This window comes from Passer domesticus, chromosome 11 (assembly GCF_036417665.1).
Source record: "Passer domesticus isolate bPasDom1 chromosome 11, bPasDom1.hap1, whole genome shotgun sequence".
Lineage (NCBI taxonomy): Eukaryota > Metazoa > Chordata > Aves > Passeriformes > Passeridae > Passer > Passer domesticus.
In genome coordinates, this window is record NC_087484.1 from 17,861,407 (window position 1) to 17,881,782 (window position 20,376).

At 38.1% G+C, this 20,376-nt stretch overlaps 1 long non-coding RNA gene across 1 annotated transcript; it reads right to left on the reverse strand.

Moving 5' to 3' along the window:
- Nucleotides 1-12,174: 12,174 nt before the first annotated feature.
- On the reverse strand, nt 12,175-19,540 carry LOC135278385 (uncharacterized). The gene is made up of 3 exons (XR_010345899.1): nt 19,264-19,540; nt 12,718-12,955; nt 12,175-12,292 (listed from the first exon to the last, which is right to left on the reverse strand). It is a non-coding gene; the product is annotated as an uncharacterized LOC135278385 (long non-coding RNA).
- Between the last annotated feature and the right edge of the window lie 836 nt (nt 19,541-20,376).

Consider the following 20,376-nt stretch of genomic DNA (forward strand, 5'->3'; position numbering starts at 1 on the left):
TCTGGGCCACTCCAGGGGCTGCCTCATGGGGGAGGGAGGAGGGCTCATTGAACCATGAAAACCTGCACCTGACCCACAGATTTCCCTCCACCCACAGAGCTGAGGTCCAGGGAGGGTGACTGAACCTCATCTGTGTGTCACCACCCCTGCCAGGGAAAGCTGAAGGGAAAAGCCTACCTTGAGTGAGCCCAGGAGAGAGGAGACAGCCCTCAGGGGCTCCACAGCTTCCACAACCCATCTACCATCAACTCTGTTCTATTTGATAATGATCACAGGCTGGGAATGCCATGAGAGGTCATTTAAACCTACAGTCAGGATTTAAGCTAATTGCTAGTACTGGAGATTAGGCTTTGGAGGACAAAGGCACAGCTTTGTCCCCTTTGGCCCCATGGGGGCTACACCAGGCCCACAGCAAAGCACAGCTCATCCCAGGGCAATAAACTGGTGGAGGCTGAGAACCCTCACATCCCAGTGCAGTGAGGAGGCAGAAATTAAAAAGGACACCCAGATCAAGAACTGTGATGGTGCTGTTTGGGTGAAATGCAGCTAAGGTGCAGTTTATTGCACTGCTGATGGGCTGAAAGGGAGCCAGAGAGCCAAAAGCAGCTTTCCTGTAGCTCAAAAACTTCATAACTTATATAGCATCCCTCTTCTAAAGTCAGGCTTTCCATCAAAGGTCACCATGGTTTTCATCAATGAAAAAAACCCAAGAAACAAACTCAAAATCCCCCAAAAGTTCAGCACTTGCAGAACTGGTTACCACTCACTCTTACTCAGGTTTAATTAAAGACCATGAGCACCACTGTCTTGTCTTCCTGCCTGGAGCTCCTGGGATTCATTCCCCACCTTGCAAGCCCAGCCCTGCACACTGCTCCCACACAACAGGAAAGAGAATTCTGACCTCCAAGTCCACAGCTCAAATATATCATGAACACTAACTTAGAAATTATCGAGTTAAAAGAAAAAAAGTGGCACAATCCAGTATCCATGTCCTTAATTTTTTTCAGTTAATTTCCTAATAAAGTGGGACATTTGGAAGACATTCACACAATTAATGATGCTAAGATTAAAAATTCCAGTTGAAAAGAATATTCCACACTGAAAAATGTTTTCCTTTTGGCAAAACTTATAAATTTTGGTTTATAATGACCTCTATGTAGATAATAAATGGTAGTTTTTGCCAATGAACTGAGAGGGAAAGGTCAAGAGCTACCAAGAGTAAGACTGAATGAATGGGTCACAGATGTCCCATTTACAATTGTCAAGTGTCTACATTCCACTCTCTCATTAATAAGTTGTCCGTAAGATAGGAGATATAATGATAAAGCAAATCTTACCTAGCCAGTTAAGTACACTTCTTCACACAGAAAACTGTATTTTTGTGGTGAAAATTGTCCTGTTTCTTTCTGTAAAATATACTTTCCACAAGCCCCAGCTTGACAGGTCTTGACTAGATAAAGCAGATGACACAGGCAGGGAACATGGACATGATTCCATGGCAGCATTCTCAGAGCTGTCTCTATGATTTTTGAGCTTACCTGCACTGCACTCCAGAGTGTGCAGCCACTCTGAGCTCACCACAGACACTTGGGGGATGGATTGAGGGTTGTAACACTGCTCTTGTCACCTTACTGGGCTGGGAGCATCCCACCTTCCACCAAAGCTAACAATTTAGAATCCCTACAAGTGCACTGATCTCATTTTCCCAGTCAATAGACACAAGCTGACTCCTTCTGTCATGTTCTGACAGACAGAAAAAGCAGCTACAATGTCAAGAGTGGATTCTGATTAAATAAGTAATTCTTTTCTCTTCCATTGTAACTCTTAACAAGGGAAAATGAACCTTTTAAAAGATGTCAATATGTGCCATAAATTAGGGGGAAATCCATTTTAACCTCTACCATGGTTGATATTTTAGTGGATTTACAAAGCTACATGATTTTACTCCTGAGAATTCTTTATTCCAAGTGGAATTCAACTATGTCCCAAAACCAGAGATGAAATCTGGTTTATCACCCATAGGTGTTTAATAATTCTGCTTCATTGTCTGCTTTCTATTCTTATCATGTCAACAGCACAAAAAATTACTTGCTAATGGCAAAACCAGTTGAGAATTCAACTTTCTGCTGTCATCAGTGGCTTGATTTATCTTCTATCATCTCAGAGAAATCACCAGTTAAATCCACATTTTTATCCTTATCTTCCAGCCTATTCATGTTATGAAATGTCTTGCAGGCAGTTTTCTCACTGGAGATTGAGTTAATCAGCTCTTCAGAAAATCATTGCCTGAGTAGAAATACTCCTGGTCTGTAAGCAGCTCTAGAAAAGGGCAGGGTGGTGCAGTTATATTTTACTTGATCAAGTTTTTCTAATTCCTCAAGAATTTGGTGCAGTTGTGTGAGTGGGCACATGATTGAGGAAATGCCAAAATTCTTCTGTTTCTGAATGTTTCCAGTGCTCCAGAAGTTGTTTTGAAAGAACAATCCATAATCAAAGACTTCTTTCAAAAGGCTCAGCTTCAGAATTACTCCTCAGATTCATGTTTCAGACTGCAAGGTAAGAGTGGCAAATAATCAATCACACAATTGCCATTTGCAAAGACTTGGTTTTCTAAGATAATTAGAGTTCTTCAGAGTTGTCCAAAGGTATTGATAAAAAGCATCAATAAATCTACTGCTACTGTTGATTCAGATTTTACTCACAACTTGGCTGAGATTATATCTCAATGAATTAGAATCAGAAAAAATATGACAAGGTCAGGCTGTGTTATCAAAACCTGTAAAGGTTAACTAGGATGCCAATATTCTTTTGTGTCATGTACCTTTAATTACCTCTTCTGAAAAAAAAAAATAAAAATTAAAAGTACCCAATGAAATTATTACACTGAGTCAAACTTGATTTTGTTAAATCTCACTGCCTCTCTCCATTAATAACTTTACAGCAGATGCTGCAGCAAGACACCCAAGAACCTGGGCTAGCAACAGCCAAACCTTAGGAGATGCTTAATACCCTCAGTAGTGTACAAAAATACGTTCTGGAAATGGACTGGAGCCCTAGAGGACAAACATCATTTATTTTCCTTTTCATTGCTACTTTATGTAATCCTTTGATGCAACAAGGAGCATGAAACAATAATTTTTAAGACTAAAATATCTTAAGGTACCACTATAATGAAAATATTTTTTTTTTCTAATACACATTGACGAAATCTGTAGTAAATTTATTGGAAAGACAACAAATTATTTTGTCATGTTATGATTTTCTACAAAAAAATGTAGAAAACAACATGTTAAACAAAGCTCTCTTCCTGTATGGACTTGTGCCAGTGTCAGCGCTGATGAGTGTATTTGAGGTCTTAATAAATGCCAAATATCAAGGCAAGTTAGGATCTTGAACTACAGCCACCTTCCTCAATGCACCTGGAAAAAAGACACTGAAGTGAGTGGAAGTTCAGCATCCACAGGATGCCAGCTTCAATAAGGTTGCTGCAAGACAGGTATAAACCTTCTGCAAGACCTCCTTCCCTGGCAGGTGTCCCCCCTCTGCACGTGGAACACAGCTCATCCCTGGTTTGTCCCTTCACTCTGAGGGATTACAAACCATGGACTCATTCAAGCCCACTCTCATTTCCACAAGAGCACACTGGTGAATGTGACTGCTGCCAGCATTTCTCCAGCCAGCCAGCAGTTTGTCATCACTGCCATGTTGCTCAGTGGTAAAATGCTGCTCCTTGGGGAACACCTGAAATACCTGAACATGTATGTGACTGAACAGCTTTCGAGATCAACTGCATGCCACTAGATAAATGAATCATTCAAACCACCCAGCATTAAAGTAATGCACATACTGAACTCACAGGACAGTTAATTATGTCACTCTCAGTGACACACAGAGCATCATTTTTCACCTTTGGCACTTAGCTCATAAATTCTCCAATATCTTGTAATCGAGTAACTGAAGCTGTCAAGTGCATACTTGGTATTTCAGTTTATGCTAATACCAAGTGTCCAGAGTCTGAACCTGACTTTGCTCTAGCCTGCTCCAGAGCTCACTCAGGATAACAGCCTGACCATTCCAGCTTCAGCTTGGGTGGAAATCCACAGAGGAAAGTTTGAGCACATGAGAATGTTATCACTCACCTTTATTAGAGAACTTTTCTTAGGTACCCAACTCCCTTTGTCAGTCTGAGGGCTGTGTGTGTAACACCTGTACTCACACTCAGAGAGACAGGCATTTCCACAAGCTCCTCTAGGTCAGCATGAACACCAGAGTCTGGGATGTTTTTGTGTGGAAGTGCTGGGAATCATCACCCAGCTGCCCACAAGGAACAATGTGCTGTCCTCAAGAGAGTGACATAAAAAGCTGTAGTGGAACTCTACACAGTAAACTGTTCAAAGAAAGATAGGAAATGCTAAATAGATCATGGCAATAAACTCCATTATTATTTATGATATTGTAGACAAATAATTTAAATGAAATAAACCCCAGAACTTTGCATAAGAGAATTATGGGGACTACCCTGTATTTATTATACAAAGCATTATTTCCCCATGCTTTAATTATGTTTAAGAAACTGAATTTTATCGTATTTTGGCAATGGTAGGCATATTTTATTATTTTTAAGAGTGTTTTTTGAACCACCTTATATATTACTTATGCAAATTTTATATCCCCACTTAAACATAGGAAGAAATTTAATAGTGCTAAGACACAGTAGGGCATTTTAGTGACACTATTCCAAATCTTTATTTTTCAGTCCTTACTGTTAAAATTCAGAGAGTATTTCTTTCCTCTTTCTTCCCTCTATGGAGACATTGATGATTTGTCCTGATTTTGGCAGTAATGACAGCAGAATTATACACCCCTTTCACCACTTCAGTTTCCCTAGGATTAAGGAATGTGATAGCATTGCAGCATTCCCAAAGTGGGTCAGGACTGAGAAGTGGAGTTTTTTGGCTGTCACCAATTCAGAGATAAATCACAATGATGCCACCATAAAGAGGCTGTATTTTCAACAACAGTGACTGCCACGTAAATGAGTTTTAAAATTGTGCTATGATATCTTTCAAGTCATCATGATCAGTGCCAAAAATCTTCTGGATCTAAATTGCATGTCACGTATTTAATCTACATAGCATGTGGAAACAAAAAACCACCTCAGATACTTGATTTTTCCCCAGGGAAAAGCACAGAAATTTTACCATGGTAAAACTGCAGGTGGCCATATGTTGAACATTACATTTCCAGAGCCGGAAAAGCTGAATCCACATTCCAGAATGCACTGAGAATCCATATACATATTAAAATTTTAGGGAGAACTGTTGCATTCTTATTCTCAATGGATGTGTTAGTAGAACTTGTGACTTTAAGTACCCTTCTGGTAAAAAGATTGCTTTGTAATTTGAAAGCACTGCAGACATGACACATGTTGTGGATGTCAAGCCTGGCTTTTTTGATATATGGTACCACTGCTTTCATAAAAACTGTCCTCTCATTGAAGTTCTATATCTTTAATACTCCTTATATATCACAATAAATTTTAGTGTACAAAAGTAATGCAAATAGGAGCTCTGTGTGCAAAACTGATTGTAGAATTAGAGTCTATTTTTATTCTTTCTATTTTGCTACTCATGGTGAGATGTGCATCATGATAAATCATGCTATGAGCATTTTATACAGCAAAAAGAGTAACTTAAACTTTAGCACTTACTGAAGCCGGGATGAAGGGGAAATTATTTCCGTGTTCTTGTGTTACTCCTTTTGAGTCTCTGGTCCCACAGAGTATTTTAAGGGCAGATCATGAAGCACTCATTTCTTGGAAAATTTAAATGTTTTAAGAAAACCAGTCAGCATCACTAATTCTTTATTTCTCCTCAGTTTCAAGTATACCATTATTTTATTTTAATTCTAACATAAATTCCAGATTAAATCTTCGATGTCTCACACCTGTCCAAAGTTAACAGATATACATGTTCTTGTTCTACCTGTTTATGAGTTTTTCACACTTTTTTCTCCTCTTTCTGTCATAGAGTGATAATGGATTTTTGAGACACTTTAAATCCTTAAATATGCAAAAAGTGAGGCAGGAGGGCAGTTAATGTGGCTCATTTACATCAACTACAGTACAAAAGAACAGAAATGAATCATGGAGTCACAGTGAAACAAGGCATGTTATTTAGTGGAAATGATGCACTCCTGCCAACAGAGATAATGATAATTATAATATAACTTAAAACATTTTCTGTCTACATAACTCCTGCCACTACTCTATGTCCTACAAATCACACTAAGATTTATGACAAGATAAAAACCTTAATTATATCAAGCATATGAAGATGAATTAATTTTAATATGCTTGGCTTCCTTTATATGATTTTAAAAAGTAGCCAAATGTTACACTATTAAATATAGCCTGAGAACCACTTTGAATTTATCCACAACCAGTTTTTTGCCATGCAACATAAGTTTGATTTTGCTCAGTTATACTCCTGCATTGCAAATCTCGATGTGGTATAATTGCATAACATTAAGACTTTTGAATGGAATACATCAGGTAATGATTTACAAATTGGATCAAAACAGAAAAATTCTGTGTTGATAACCTTAGTCATGTTTCTAGCCATGTTTAAAATCCAAGTATGCCTCCATTTTTAATTCTAGGCTTGCCACAACAAATCAGAATGATCTGTTCTGGAAAAATCATCTCAGGTTGAACGCATGCAGTATAATAGTAGAAATAAAAATTTTTGCAATCCAACTCAATATATGATATTCAATTACATTAAGAGACTTCCTGATAAAATCAGCAAACAGACAACAAAGATTGATTAATCAATAAGTAGGCATGGCCTTATTACAGTGAACAAATTAGACACTCAGGATATATTGCTTTATAGGCAAGATTTCCCTTTTACAAATATTCTCCATAATTGACTGTAGTGACCTTTTGGCGATACTGAAAAACATCCTCAATTAATAGGCTTCTTTTGCAAAACAGATCACAGTGGGGAGAACTACATGTCTTGCACAGTAAGAGTTCAGAGAAAAGGAGGAAAATGGTTTTTAAACTCGTTCAGTGGGAAGCAGATGAGAGCTTTACTTTCCAAAGCAGTATTTGTTTAATAAAAGCAATGCAAAGACACTTTAGCACTGATGCAATATTTCTAGAACCACATCACCAGCTGAGTTCAAATCTCTTGGTCCCTCTCTCACTGAGGAATAAACTGCAACTTGTGAATTGTTGCTAAATGCAGATCAGAAGTCCTTTTGTTACAAACAAAGAAAACTGTTCCTTGTTTCTGTCCTGGTCAGCTGTGGGAAGATACCCAAGTGCTACATTTAATGATGTTTTCACTGGTAACTGCATTTTGCAACAAACTCACTTATCACATTAATAGAGCTTCTGTTTCAAAGCTTCTTGCTACTCCTCCAAACCTCAGATTCCCAGATTACAAAAATTTTCAGAGTAAATTTTAAAAAAGACACCAACATATCAATTTTATGCCAAGACCTGGGGGGCATCAGCTGAAATGTTTGCTGGAAATGGATGCAAAAGTACTCATATTTTGTGCATCGCACTTTTTCATGGAAAAGGTAAGAAATACTACTTTTGGTCAAAGTAAAAGTATGGGAATGAAGATCATGTAAAGATTCCCCCTGCTTTGGACTGGGAAAAGGGAAAACAAGAACAGTGTTGTAGTTTTTGGGAAGCAGGAATAACATTCACCTTCTGAATACCAGATCATCCAGGAAAGAACTGCATCTTCCCTTTCCTACCTTCCAGCATATTTTTTCTCCCCCTTTAAAGGAGCAGGTCCTTGCTCTGTGTTAGCTCTGGAAGAGCTGCTTTTTGGGGCAGAAAGCACATTTTGTTGTCATCATTTTTCCAAGCTGACTAGAGGGAGCGGCATTTTTAGATGAAGTCAGAGTAAGGAAAGATCATCTCCTTGGAAGATGCTGTTGTCAGCTAACCTAGGAAATTTCAAATAAACTTGCAGACCAGTTAAAGACAAACAGGAGGACAAAAGATAAAATATTAATTAAGACAATAGTCCATCCCACATACAACCCATATGAGCCTTGTCTGAGAGCTGAATATAACTATATTCTCTCCAAGACAGACAAATAAATGCAACAAAAAGGTCCAATCCATTTCAGAGTGAGCTTTTCCCTTCTTATTCAACAAGGCTTTTATTGATAGCCTTGTGTGTAGCTGTCTATTTTTGTTACTTTACAGGCTGTAAACATTTCAATGTGGAATGTCCTGAAGGAGAGTGTGTCTGTAAACTTCTATTTGCTTCTTTCCCTCTTTTTAAATGAAAGCTAATTAGACTTGATTTTAGTCCTCTCTTTCACCAGATTCAAGTCTGCTGGTTTTGTTTTGTAGCTTCTGGCTACACTGATCATGTGTCACAAAAATACCATAAAGTCCCAGAAGTTGTTAATTTAAATAACTTCTTAGTTCCTGCCCAGCTCCACAACCACCAGTTTTCCATGTCAGTTTTACACAGATTTTCTGGGGAAGGGAAGGGAAGGGAAGGGAAGGGAAGGGAAGGGAAGGGAAGGGAAGGGAAGGGAAGGGAAGGGAAGGGAAGGGAAGGGAAGGGAAGGGAAGGGAAGGGAAGGGAAGGGAAGGGAAGGGAAGGGAAGGGAAGGGAAGGGAAGGGAAGGGAAGGGAAGGGAAGGGAAGGGAAGGGAAGGGAAGGGAAGGGAAGGGAAGGGAAGGGAAGGGAAGGGAAGGGAAGGGAAGGGAAGGGAAGGGAAGGGAAGGGAAGGGAAGGGAAGGGAAGGGAAGGGAAGGGAAGGGAAGGGAAGGGAAGGGAAGGGGACTATGGAACCAAGGAACCCGTTCTATTCTTTATATTAATAGAGAACATTCCTTACTGGGCACTGGGAGAAATCAAAGAGTGCTGTAATAGAGATTTACAGTTCCAGAATCCATTGCACGCTGCTTTGAGCCCTTGTCACATTCCATAGACACACCTGAGATCCCTTTGGAATTTAAATGCCAACATGAAAGAAGCCCTTCTCACCACTTTTTTGCTCAGCCCCATCCACCTCAGGATTGCTAAGGGTCTGCTGAGCAAGCACTTCAAGGCAGGCTGATGCATCAGCACCATCCATCACCTTCTAAAGCTGACATACCGAATCCATTGTTTCTTCCCTTTCCCATGAGCACAGTAAACTGGGCAATGACCAAACGAGCAATGAGGCATCACAGCCCACATAACTGCCTGAAATGTTTGTAGCATCAAGCTGGAGGTGCAGAAAAACAATTCCTAAAATTTCATTCAGTTTCATAAAAGTACAAGGGAACCTTCAGCTCGTGCAGCACAGTGGCTGTTGCAGGATACAATGTGCACTGCAGAAAACACTCAGCTCCATGGCTGGCATTAATAATAACCCTCTGAGTTTGTGGATAATTGTCACTCTGCACATAATCCATGCCTCCAGTTTTAACAGCTCAGCACCGAGTGAGCTGAGATTCTATTCAACCCAACAATCCATGACGACTGGCACACATCAGAGCTTTTTAGAAGCACAGATGTACACATCTTCCTCTGCTAGACTAACACAGAAACCTCACGCTAAATGTCAAATAACTCTAGTCAAGTTATTCACAGAAATAGCACCAGTTATATTCAGTTACCTTTGAGGCAATCTGTGCTTACAAGCAAATCAGAAGACATTTTGAGATACCAAGGCTAATTTTGAATACTGGTGACACAAACATACCTGGTTATACCATGTCTCAGACTTCTTTTTCTCTACATTTTGTGATGGTAATTGCTTGTCTAAGATTATTGATTCAGAAAGGCCTTCTCTGACCCTCAACATAGAGTTTTTGCTGGCATAACTATTTTGTTAAATAGCCTGATTCCCTTTTAGGTTCGGAAATGCAGATTTGGCTTCAATTTCAATATCTCATTGTTACATACAGTGATAACAGGAAAAAGAGGACCTGAAAAAGTCTATCTTTGGTTTCACCTCGTCTCTCAAGGATGTGATAAACACTAAACACAAGCAGATATTCGGTTCATGCGTACAATGGAAAGGTTGCTTGAGGTTAGTACATTGACTTTCATGAAGTACTGCCAGCACATCCTGTGATATCTTAATTCACTATATTAAGTACCACCCTGGAATTATACTGAAATGCAGCATTTTTAGAAAGTTGCCTGCAACATAAAGGTAAATACTTTATTTGATAAGCATGCTTGTTTTCCTTCATACAACAATTCACAGATATCTTGTCAGATCAGTCATTCTGTGTGCCTGCCTCTGCTCTTTTTGCCTTGATATCTGAGCATCTGCCAACATTAGAGGAGTTCTATTTAGAGTCTCAATGTAGATTTTGTGAAATTATGGACACCAGGCAAATCCAGAACAATTATTAATGACAAAAGTTGTCGTAAAGCTGCAAATTGAACTTTTCATCCTCAGGGAAAGATTTCCTTACTAGTATTTTATTAGTAATATACCACCAGAGGAAAGAGGTTAAACTGAAGACAAATATGTATAATATCTTAATGGATCACACCTTATACACATTGTCTAGTGAGATAAATTAAGATCCCTCTCTCAAGACTAGTTCTAAAACAAGTTTAAACCAAGCTGAAAAGGGTATTTGGTCATGAACTCCCAAAGTTTTAATTTATTTTTCATCAGAGCTTGTCTGACGCCAGATAGTACAGTATTGCAATTATCTGTCTTGCTTATTGGATGTGTTTCTTCAAGGTGAAGTCTGGATACTTTTTGCAAGGCCATCATTTTCATGGCCAGTTCATGCACATCATAAATACACAAGTCACCACGGCTGGGGCTATGCAGACAAGAAAAGCCACCTTGGTGACTGCTACACAAAAATTATTTTTAGTAGCTGCTGGTGAGCACGTTTTGAGTTTCTGTAAGAAAATGAGGAAGACTTGTGAGCAAGTATTTGCATGATAAAGACACTCTCCAGAATCAGACTGATGGAAAGCTCTCTGGGAAGCCCCTGCTCTGAGAAAGAGTCCTCTGCCCCCTATCACAAACACTCCAAGATCTGCATCTGGGCATCTGCTCCCAGCTTCTTTAAATTAAAACTACAAGCCCAGAGTCCAGTCCAAATACAGAATATTTCACTGACATTTTTACAGCATTGCAAACTTTTAAATTCTTTTTTGATGCCTCATTTGATAAAAACAAAGCAATCCCCCCCAGTCACGGAGATTTAAAAACCTCTTTTAAAGTGTGGGTTAAGTGTAGTAGATTAAATTAATCTACTGCACTTACTGACATGTTTTCAGCTTATTATAACATGGCTAATTTCCCTACTGACAGACCGGAATGTTCTTTCTCATTCAGATGTTTCCTTCCACAGCCACATTCTGAGGCATCAGTTTGGTTCTGTCTCCAAAGGAAGAGTACCACCCACTGCATCAGCTCCTGTGGCGTCCTGCATTTTCCTTAGAGAATCTCCTCAGCATAAGTTCTGGACATTTGATGTGAATATAACCCAAAACTAAATGTAAAAAAAAAAGTGTACATACATAACATAGACATATACACTAAACATATGGAGAATGCATTGCTGCCACATGCAACTGCAGGTTATTACAGCTCTCTTTAGGAAAAACCCACATAATTTATAAAACATACGTGCTGCTTTCATGCTATTCCCTTTCCTTACCTCTAAAAGAAAACCCCGGAGAAAGCAATTTATGCTTACAAAAAACAGCAGCATCTCTTGTAAAAGATAAATGCCAAATTATATAGTGATTAAGAAAATTTAGCACTGGTTGTTAGCCCACTGGAAATGTATTTATTTTTTCTCTCTAGGTTTTCCTTTTTCTTTTTTCTTTTTATATACTCTTATCTCTTCCCATACCAGGAAAACCCTAGAACTGACTATGAAAACAAAGCTTATGCATAGACAGGAAGAAGAAATTTCCATTTGATGAAAATGTAAGTTCATCTGTTAAAACTCGTGCCTAATGGAAGGCCCCAGGAAGATATCTGCAAATGTCTCCTGTTGCCAGTTTAGAAGAATAAAATTAATATCAGGTATCTTGTTTAAATATCTAATAGCAGTTTTGTTTTGACAATTCAGTACTGAATGAAGCAACCTGTTTCTTTAAACTGCCACCAGATTACCAGGGCAAACAGGTTTTCAGTGGAGGTTGTACCAGAAATTCAATAAAAAATACTTACAAGAAATAGAATAGCTTTGAAAAGCCAGGTCCTATGTCAGTTCTAATAATCTTTTTTTTTCTTCTTAGCAGATGAGGAGCTTTGTAAGGTGACATTGATACTAGAAGAAATAAGGCTTCTCATAATAAAGCCACACAACAATATTGGCTCCATCCCTAAATATTTGTATAGAATTAAATAACATTCTCCTTCATTATTATACTCCTGAGGAGTCATTCATGATATACATAACAAATCAATAAATCAGTAGGAATGCCTGGCAGTGATAATAGGCTTTTAAAAAGAACAAATATAAGGATTAAAATCCTAATTATAGGGGAAATAATGAAGGTGTATGATGGAACACTAAATTATATATTGCTAAAGGTGTCCCATTTAGTTACTAGACCTGCACTTTCATTCTCAGGAAGGAAATTTACCTTTAAAACATCATATTTATCTGGCAATACTGAATGCATTATAATCCCAGCTAGTGCATTTAATAGTTTATACTCAGCTCACATTAAACTTGTTGGACAAATTTACCTTTTCCTGTTGTAGCCATCTCACATGTTTGAGACACAAAGCAGCCAAATTTGGCTTTTCTTGCCAGCAAAGTGTCCCCCAGATTCAGAGAGGGCCAAGTTTCCTTGTCCAGACTCTTATTCCAGCTGCTCCTGGCTGCACAGGTTCCCAAATGCAGTTTTCCAGGGAATTTGCTGCCTCTGGTGAGGCACTGTGCTGTGTCTGCTGGCACTCCAGAGGGCAGAATGAGCTGGGCATCCTGCAGGAGAGACAGAGGGGAACAGCAGTGGGCTCAGGCAGCTTAAAGAGATGATTTACCTAAAAGATTCCCTTCATTTCTGATCTCTCCTCATCTGAAACCTTTGATCTTACTGACACAAAATACATGGGGAAGAGTTTGGTCAGATTGAAGGAAGATAGAACACAAACCAAACCCCAAAAAACCCTATAGAAACAAACCAAGTAAACAAAAATTATATAGATAAAAAATATATAACCTAATACCTAATATCACAAATTTTTGGTCAACCTTTAAAAAACAGTTTGTCAAGCTGTTGGGAATGCTAAGGGTTCCAAATAAATGTGAAGCTCAGGATACACTAGATTGTACCTCTCCAGGGGATATGTGACATACTGGAGGTGTCCTGATTGTTTGGAGGGCTCATTTCTTATTGGGAAAGCCAAATCAAATGAGGAGGAAGACTTTTCATCTAATACTGCAGGATGACCTTATTATTAGTTTTTTAATCCAGTAGTACTTCCAAGGAGGTGGTACTGCACTTTAGCACCTCCCCTTCCTGTCCTTAAAATAAGCAGATCAACTGACAATGGCAGAGAGAAATTTAGAAGAATTGACAACTGCATGGAAACATTGATCATACATTGCAATTGAGTTGAAGCTTGAAAAAGGAATTGAAGACCACAGTGCTTTGAAAAAAAAACCTATTTATCTCCTATTTTGTATAAAAACATTTTAGTGTCTTTTTCTAAAGAGGCTTTCATTTTAGCCTTGAATTTTATTAAGGGGATGGGGAGGAGCAGAGATTAATTAATTTATCAAACTGCAGCAATTATTTTAAGATTATTTTGAGGATAATTATAACATTTTTATGTCTCATTCAGGAAATTAAAATATTTTTTAAAATTTCATAACCTCTCAAACAAAATTTTAACCTCTGCTCTGGAATGATGCACAAAGAACAAGCAATACTGCAGTTTTACACATAAGATTTCCAACCTCAGAAGTTTGGGGTGTTTTTCTAGCTCATTTCCATTTATATGTACATATATTTACAATACATATATTTATTCGTACGTATTGCATGGTAATGCCACTATTAAATATTTAGTTTTAGGCTCTCATTTCCACAGACTTTTGACTAATCCTTATACTTTAAGTGAAATCTTATTAAACCTTAAGCTCACTAGTTGGTAAAGTATTCATACAGCTAAAGTAATGACATAGGGAGAAAGAAATTTGGAGGCAGAGATCAAGGAGAGAAAAAAAAACCTGCTACAGTGGAAAAGTGATGGCAACTGAATGAGGCAAGTGAATGAGGCATGGAAAGTGTTTTAGACAAAGCAGCAGTATGAACAAAATTCTGTTAGACTCTGGACAGAGACAGCAGGAATGAATGAGAAACAGTAGGTAGGTGCTAAATGGAGCTGGTTACAAATTCCCATCCTGCCAAAATGGATTTGCTGTACACAGTGTTTTTCATTGATGTATGTTCTATTTTTGTTTCCCAGTTACTTATTTCAAGATATTATTAAATGAAAAGACAAACAACAGACTGAATTTGACCTTGAGAAGAAAGCAAATTACTAAAGCAGGTTTTTTCATTTTGCTTTTCTTTTAAAAAGCCCTAGTTTTTTTCATGTCTGAAAAAGCATGTGATACCAGATTTGGTTGTTTAGCTCAAGATGATCTCACCAGTAGGGTTTTCAGCCATTCCCCTGAACTGAGGCCTTCAAATTTTCCCTTATGCAAACCAGCAGCATTTTTTCCTCCTCTGTCTAGGTCCAGTGAGAATGAATAATGGTTTTATTCAGCCTTCACTTCTCCCCACTTCAATTAGTAAATGTCTCATTAAAGTAATACAGTGTATACAGTCACAGCTCTTCCCCACAACTAGACAAAGCTCATTTGGGTGTTTTATTTGGCATGGGGTTTTTAAAGAAAAGCATGGGTTCCTAAACCTGTTGCCTGTCTGGAGACCCCACATCAGTGATGCCCTGATGCACTAAGCTCTCCAAGCCTGATTCCCTCAATCTGCCACAGCTTTGATGAAAAGAGCTCCTGATTTTGCCCATAGGAGAGGAAGGAAAAATGGTTCACTTTCATTGGACAAAAGTTGACACATAAGGTGAAAATACTTTGGCCTCAAAGTGGACCTCAAACCGTACCTTCCCAAAGCTGGGCCTGGACTCAGCAACTGCTCAAAATCCCTCACAGCTCCTTGGAAGACATAACTTGGGCCATGTAAGAGACTTCCCACTCCTAGCATTTTTTATTTCTTCAGTACTTCTTCCTGTCAAAGCTTTTATAAAACAAAAAATTACCTGAAAATATTTAGGAAGTGTGCTTTTACATCTCAATTCCTGTGATTAGTTTCTAGGATCTCTCTCTTATTTACATCAACTCCTACTGTCATGATATTTTCTGAAAAATCCCTTTGCCAGGATTTTTTCTCCGGAGAAGCTGAGAAGGCTCAGAAGAAAAGAAAAACATTAATTATCTGCTGCTGTGGAATGCAACAGGTGCATCTGTGATTGGTCCATGCTGGTTGTTTCTAATTAATGGCCAATCACAGTCAGCTGGCTCAGACTCTCTGAGAGTCACAAGATTTTGTTATTCATTCCTTTTTCTTTTCTAGCTTTCTGAAGGATTCTTTCTATTGTTTTTAATATAGTTTTAGTATAGCATTTTAATATAATATATACCATAATGTAATAAATCAACCTTCTGAAACATGGAATCAGGATTCTCATCTCTTTCCTCATCCTGGGACACTCAAACACAACCATATTCTACTGCCTAAAGCTGGTAAACCCAATAGGGATAAACTGATATATATATATATATATGTAGATATATATATATATATGTAGATATAGATATATATATAGATATATATATATATGTAGATATAGATATATACACTCTAAAATGTGCCTATAGACCCAGGGACATCCTGGCAAATAAAGTTACCCCTCCCACCTCTCCCCCAGTTCTAAGTCTCTGCCTCAAGAGTGGTTAAGCCCTGGGTGCTGGTGAGTGATTTTTGGCTCTAGACATGAGTGGGTGGAAGCAGAGGGACCTATATGTTCCACAAAGATTCCTTTAGCTTTCTTAATGTATCCCAAGGCATACACAGGTGTCTTCTGCTTTGGGGGATAAGCAGTCACCTGAGCCAGCAAATTGCACTTGAGAGTCCCAGGTTGCCTCTCCTTTATTTTGTAGAGGGACCAGTGCAGCTCTGCACACTGCTTGCCTCAGGAAATTATTCCTTGTATTGTGCTTGTTTACAATCAAGAGATATCTAAGAAACTGTTTACCAAATGCAGTTATTATTTCTCCATTTAACAATATTTTTGTTGGTGTTATTATAATTTTCTCAGATATATTTCAGTCACCACATTTTATTGAAATGTACTTGCTCAGCATGTCATACTCGTGGAAAATCACAATATGGATAGAATGTGTTATTTAGTTGGTGCTGCCTGCTCTCTCCTACTGTTACAGCTGGAGAAGATGTTATTCCTGAAGGCTGCTGGGCTCCAGGCTCAGACACAGGAAGTAGCTAACTTTTCTTTTTAGAACTGCATGAAGAGTTACAGACCATTTGACAACATTTAAAACTCCAGTTAGCTTCATTGTTCCATTTGTTCTACAGTTTAAAGAATAACACAAATTCTTTTTCATTTAAAGGGCAAAATATTTCCTTTTGAGTTTATCTTAGGTCATTTTAGTGAAGCCAGCATGCCCCTCAGGGTGGTTATGTATCCTAAACTATCTTGCTATTGAAGCTGACCACCTTTTGATGTAAAGCATTCTTTGACTGCAAATTCCTTGTGGTGATATTTCAGAGCATTCAGCCTAAATCCCCTTTTTTTTTTACAGGAAGAAAATATTATCAGTGAGAAATTATTGAACCTCAGTTATTCCAATTAGTTCAATCCTTATCAGCATTATTAATTCAACAATGTAATTCATTCAATATCCTGAAGAAGCAGGTGTTAAAAGACTTGACAAATTACATTCAAATAGCATATTTAAATTCAGTTTTTTGTTACAAAACAGGATTTTTTTTTAATAACAGGATCCTGAAATAGCATTAATATTTCCAGAGAATAAAATTATTCTAATTTATAATGGACTCTAACCTTATTATGGTTACAGGCTCAATAAGGTGTTTATTTGATCAAGTAATCCTTTAGGCAGAACTATTAAAAATTAAGTTTGTTTTTAATAGCTTCTGCTGTGGTAACATTTATGTTCACCCAGCATTTCTGAGGTTTTATATTTATTCTACAGCTTTGACCATATTATCCTGCTTCTCCTTGTTACATTACATCAGAGCACATTTGTCTCTCTGTTTAATAAAGATGCCTGTTGCATTTGCTAACTTGAAAAAATCATGACAATGATCACTGGGTGGGCGTGGATCCCATTTTATCATTATCTGTAGAACATATCTCCAATAGCTGCAAATTAATAAACTATTTTCAGCTGAGGAGGGATATAAAGGTCTTCATTCTGAACAACTGGCACATGCTTTCTTTTTAAGGAAAACAATCTCATTCCCAGTCACATTCTACCCTTTAGGTCTTTTAATAAGGTAATAACCATATTCCACTTCTGTAACCATATTCCATTCCATATACAATTCCATTGCTTCAGAGCCAGTCTTTGTCAACAATATCTGGATCTTTCTACCCTTACCATGAGAGAAGACAATCTACAGTTTCCCCAAAAAGAATGAAGTCAGAAGTTCTAACTGCTGAGGTTGACTGACCATTTTGGTGTTATAAACTGACTCTGTAAACTTTGTAAGGTTCTTTTGCAAAGAGGTACTCAGTGGTAAAGTCAATTCTGAAAGAATATCCAGACTTAAGTGGGAGTCTTTCTGCATGAATTGGGATGGAGAATACTTTAGCAAAATTGAATTTTTATAGAAAGTTTTTTACTTGGGAGGGATGAACAAGAACTGCAGAGGAATCACTGATGCTGTTCTGTACAGGTTTATCAGTAAACAAGAGTCTAGTGCACAACTTAGAGCACATAGATGAGAACTGTACTATTGCCTGCTCTTTTTCCCTCATCTACTTCAGGTAAACACTGGTTGTCAGCCAAGAAATAAGACGGCACCCAACACTTGTGTGCCAGATGTGCCTTGGTAAGGCAGGGCAATCTACCTGCAGTGTGCTTCATACCTTTTGCTTTACAGAGCATGGATGGAATTAAATTATACAGTGTTCTTGGTCTGATCTCAGAAAGCCATTAGTGTGAATAAATTTTTTTGCACAACATCAACACTTCAGAGTGGACCCTTGAGCCTCCTAATGCAGGCATGAGTAAAAACTTCACAATGCCTTTAGTTTTTTGCCAGAGTATTGTGGTAGAAAGGGAAATGTCTATATCTAAAACACAGCTGGACCCCAAAGGCCTCTCAAACACTACTGGTTTGTAAGATTCCAAAGTAATCAATTAGACAATCCTGTGTTTTTCTTGGAAGCTGTTTGGCCAGGAGGAATCAGGTGAGAGGAATTGTTTCACCTTTCCTGATGAAGGTCATTGACTATTGTCTGACAAGTCAGCAGTAATTAGACAGAAGTGCATTGCAAGCCTTAATAAATAAAGCTGCTGCTCTGCTCTGCACAATTGTGTCTGGCACCCACAAGAAAACTGAGCTGAAATTAAGTCTCCATTCATTACAAAAATAGTCCAACAGTAATTCAGAGCTATGGACTGTCTGTTGTTTGTCAATGGTATTGAATGGTTTCTATCTACCATAACAAATCACTCAACAGTAAAATAAATGGTAGTTGATTGTATGCCAATTGTATATTTAACAGTACTCTATTGTATTGAATGCTGCTGGAAATGTAACAGGTCTTGATAGGGGGAAAATACATGCTATTTTTAAAAATAAAATATTGATGTAATTGGCTTTCCCACCCACGGTGCTTCACAAGCCTAGAAGCAAAATTAGTTTTAATAGTTTGTTAGAAAAGTTAGGGAGATTGGAGAAAAAGGATCTTGTTGACTCCAAGGCATTTTAAAAGTATGTAATTAAAAAGAACAACTATCACAGACCTCTTTACAATGAATTCTCAGATTTCCCTCTGCCTCCCCAACAGTTATAAAAAAATCAAGTAGCATCCTACAGTGCTAAAAGAAAGAATGGAATAGTAATGTTCCTCCTAATGAACACTCTCCAGCAAAGAGGAGCAATCACAGAACTAAAGCTGTAATCATTCCTCACTGGCAGCCAGTTTTACTGCCTGACTGGCAGCAGGCAGGACCAAACAATGGTGGATGGTTTGTACTTAGTGCAAACTTACCCTCACAGGGTGGAATTTTCCCTGCTGTCTTCTCTGTTTGCTGTTCTGCATTAGGTCACAAGAATACTTTCTCCTCCCTCACTTTTCTTTCCTTTAATTCCAGCATTCTGACTTTTTGTGACAGTTGCTACAAGGTCCCATCTAGTTCAGTCTGGAGCAACAAAGGGAACTTGAAACTGCTTTTATTTTTATGTCTGTTAGGAGAGTAAGACCATCACTTTTTTCATTCTTACAGCAGATGAACAGCACAGCTCCAAGGCCATGACAAAAACTTTCTTTTGGGGATTCCCATTCACAATATTTTATGGCAAACAAGAAATTTGTATTTTCCTTGTAATTTTCCTCTGTCCAAGGGATACCTGGATGGTGATCCAGAAAAAAGAAAAACATTGGCATGGACTACCATGCAACATTTAGAGCAATAGAGGACCGCAAACCTTCCTTCTTTGAAATATACTAATCAATGTTAGCTACCATGCATCATAAAAATCTCAAGCAGGAGAAAGTGTTTTTCTCCCAGCGGGAAGAATAATAAAACCAAGCAGGTTCAGCAACAATGGGAAGATCACCTATTGAAACAGATTTTTAAATTGGCAGCCAGCTGATGAGTACTGCCCTTTCACCTGGCCCAGCTGGAGAATAGGGGAGCACTTAAAAAGTTCTTCTCTTCCCATAGTTTGCATTAATGAGATTTTCAGGACTAAAATATCTAGGTAATTTTGACCTATAAAAACATAATTAAATGAACAAGCAAATTATAAATAAGCAAACACATATATTTTTCTTTGTGCTTCCTTTTCAGGTGTGAAATAACTTAAATATTTCCAATATACTATTTGCAGGATCAGGAGAGAAGAGGGAAGAAAAGGAGACAAATTCTTACAGCCCACTAGGACCAGTGCCCTGGTTATTCATATGAACACTTTAAATCACGCTCTACTTTCAAATTCCCATCTGACATATCAAGTAACTGCCCAATATCTACATTTTACTTATACCACTAAAAGGCAGTGAAAACACAGAAAACATAGTACTGTTCAAAATACTTGGGAATGTGCAGACACAAAATATTCCCTCCCCTCCCTTCTCTTTTGCATGTCCCTTACAATAATG